This window comes from Alligator sinensis, unplaced genomic scaffold, assembly GCF_000455745.1.
Source record: "Alligator sinensis unplaced genomic scaffold, ASM45574v1 scaffold277_1, whole genome shotgun sequence".
NCBI classification, from domain to species: domain Eukaryota; kingdom Metazoa; phylum Chordata; order Crocodylia; family Alligatoridae; genus Alligator; species Alligator sinensis.
The window spans coordinates 1,264,018-1,267,599 of NW_005841899.1; the positions used below are offsets into that span (position 1 = coordinate 1,264,018).

At 41.8% G+C, this 3,582-nt stretch overlaps 1 long non-coding RNA gene across 1 annotated transcript in view; it reads right to left on the reverse strand.

The window, feature by feature from the left end:
• Positions 1-321: 321 nt before the first annotated feature.
• Positions 322-3,582, reverse strand: part of LOC112549360 — a 233,785-nt gene continuing 230,524 nt past the window's right edge. The window contains exon 4 of the long non-coding RNA XR_003092761.1: positions 322-386. This is a non-coding gene — a long non-coding RNA (uncharacterized LOC112549360). The remainder of the gene's footprint in view (positions 387-3,582) is intronic.

Here is a 3,582-nt window from a genome sequence, read left to right on the forward strand (position 1 = left end):
TTTCATAAATCTACTCCAATAAAGCTGCCTATATTTCAAAATAGAGTTAGCACAGCGTGTTTAAAAAACATAGAGCTTTCGTACACTGCAAATTATGATCTATCAAAGAATCTCTCTAGCCAAAGCTGTAATTTAGAGAGACAACTGTCTGTGTTGTGCGTGGCTGAGTTATTTCATTGGGTTAAAGTTCAATACTCCATAGGCCACATCTCAGAAGAGGTTCAGATTAGATACCTGTCCATTTTACCTGACATGTGGAGTCAAAACTATGGACTGTTACATTCATTTAAAAATAATATCAATTGTACTTGCCTCCATAGGTTCCAACGTTGCTCTTCTAGCTGAGTCACTAAATGCTCTATGTATTTATTTGAGTCCATATATTCCTAAAAGAAAGGATCAAAATGTTTGATTGGCATATATTTTGTAACCTTTCTAAAATGTTGATTTACTGACACAGTTTGTGAGGGTCACGTTCATTTTGGGGCCAGTGGAATCCTTACGCACAAAATTCACGGCAACAGAAAAAATACAGTTTTTTAATGTAGGCTTGTACGTGCACCCGAGGGTTCTTATATAAATCCCTTGCCCTGTACAGACGTTACTAGGGAAACTCTGGGCAAGATGCATGACTGTCATCGGTATCTACACCAGTGGTTCTCAACCTTTTTCGACTCAAAGCATCCCTCATTAGACTCAAGGCTCCTACCATAACATTTGTGAACTGAGTGGCACCCCATTTCAAAAACTCATTTGTTTAGTATAGTACTTACCTCTTGCAGAGGGGCCAGGCAGTGGGGGCAGAGGAGAGGCTAAACAGGGGAGCTTGAGCCTGCCCTTCTCTGCTCATCTCTTCACACCCAGAGCCTGAGCCTGCCCTTATCTGTGGATCTTCTCACATCTCCCTTATCTCCTCACATTTCCCGTGGTGCCCTTCAAAGGATGGCAAGGCACCCTGGTTGAGAATCACTGATTGACACAATATACCTAGAATTTTCCTCCACCGATCCCCTGATACAGAAAGCCTGCAGAACAGCCTCTCTGTAGGTTTTGGGTGAGAGTTCGACTTGGGATGGACCAATTTTCCCTACAGATCTCAAGATTTATGGGATGAGTTTATGTACACTAGGCAACCAGACTGTCTCAAAATGCTTATTTGTTAATGCCATGTGAGTTTGAAAAAATGTTACCACAAAAACTATATTTGAATATTGAGCTATAATTTAGTTCCTAGCTCATTGCACTTCTCCCAATGCAATAACTTTGTGATATTACTGGGCATATGAAAGCTACTGCATTTGTAGACAGTAACAAAAATATAACAAATAAACATACATAATACGCAATAAAATGTATCAGTATCATCACTAAAATGATGATTGTTTTCCTCTTGCTAAAATAATGCTGTCTGTTCTTTAAATAAATGACTATTTTCACTACAGAAACACTTTAGCAATAGAAAAATAACTTCATTTTCAGAATGAAAATAACTCCAGGGTGGTATTTATATGAAATATTTCAGAAAGATTCCACAAAATAGCATATAGCATAATATACTGCATTCCCATGGCTACGGAATCTGTACAACCACATTAATTAAACCAACAAACTATCAATAATAATATAACTCCTTCAAATAATAAAAAGAGAAAATGTGTCAAACTTTATACCATGAAAATAATAGATGTTAACATAACACCAGGAGAAAAATTCTATGATAGGTTCCCGGAGATAAATGTTCTTCCTTAATGGTTTATGGATTCACCAGAATGCCCCTGGATGAGATCATATCCTCATTTACTATGGGTGGCTGTATAACATTATTATTTACATTGTGTACATGTATGCATGTTTATTGCATAGTGGCTTGTCTTATTTTACCCATTTATCTTCATGGTACAGGAATGGAAGGTAGTATTACCAGAGGGACAGTACATCACCCTTCTTTCCACAAGGTGAAGATAAATGTCATAATAGCTCAGCCATCATACTTTATGTATACAATGTACATTTTTATTTTTCAGGACTGAAATTGTTCTAAGTGACAGTGCAACATTATAAAAGCTTAGACTAAGAATAGAACTTCTTCTGGAATACTGCTAAACTTTTAAGAACTTGTGGGTTTTGATAACAAAAAGAATAAGTAAAGAGAGATATTTAGCCATATGATACTAGCCATAGATTCCTAAAACAAGGCCATCCTTTCTTTTAGGAATATATGGACTCAATTAAATATATAGAGCTTTTAGTGACTCAGCTAGAAGAGCAACATGGGAACCTATGGAGGCAAGTACAATTTAGTCTGAAGTCAGGCAGAAGGCAGGCCAGGGTGGCACCTTCTCGACCAGTGGTTCCCAACCTTCTTTTGCTATGACCCTAAATTGGCCACCAACAACCTCCCAACCCAGCACCGCAGGGGCTGCTGGGAACGGAGTGTGGTGGCAGCGATGGCAGCGGCCTGTGGGCAGGGCTGGGGGAACCGCCATTGCCCCCTTTGTGTACACTGGCCCCACCCCACCCACCTCTCCTGCGCCACGCACATGTGTGCACGTGTGTGTAGACACTTTACAACCCTACTGAGGACCCCCACGACCCTGATTTGGGTCGCGCCTCAAGGTTGAGAAACCAATGTTCTAGACCAACTTGTTCAGATGGCCATGAGCTTTTGTAAGCTACAGCTAAATTAAGCTAGAAAAAGTTAGATAAATGATCTATGATGCTATGAGATACAGAATACTGGTCTAGCTGGATATTTAGTCTCAGCTCATATGACATCTCTCATGTTCTTATATTCACTATATTCATAGACACAAAATGGAGCACTATTCTAACAAAAAGATAAGTATTTCATGATTACTAATCATACTAGTGGCATTCTCTTCACTAGATACTAGTGGTATTCTCTTCTGTCCTACTGGTATTCTTTCCTGTCCTACCAGTGAGCGGACGCGGAAGACGGCATGAGAACTGCATTAGAGAGACCAATTGGCAGCTTCGGCAATGGTGTCTCGAGGCAGGCTTCGGATTCCTGGACAATGACTTGCACATCATGATGAGGGACATGCTCAGTTGGGATGGGCTTCACCTGTCCCCCAAAGGTAAGCGTGTGTTCTCTTCTAGGTTGGCGGATCTCCTCTGGCGGGCTTTAAACTAGACTCGTTGGGGGGTGGGGAAGATGAGGGCGGGGGAAGCTGTGGACCACCAAACCATGTGGCACCCACAAGGACAGCCCAGCCTGAAAAAGGAGAACATTGGGAACCTGCAATCCATGGGGCGGACAGCAATACAGCACAGGTAAGCAATAAGCAGGTAAGCAATAAGGGGCCCTTTGGGAATCGGAGCGGGGGGGCAAAAAAGGCACCAGTCACAGGGCTCAAGTGCCTATATACTAATGCTAGGAGCATGGGGAACAAGCAGGATGAACTAGCACTCCTGCTTGCAGAAAACACCTACAACTTAGTAGGGCTATCTGAAATCTGGTGGGATTCTTCCCATGACTGGGCGGTACATACTGAGGGTTATAGGCTGTACAGAAAGGACAGGGTGGGGAAGAAAGGGGGAGGGGTTGCGCTCTATGTCAAT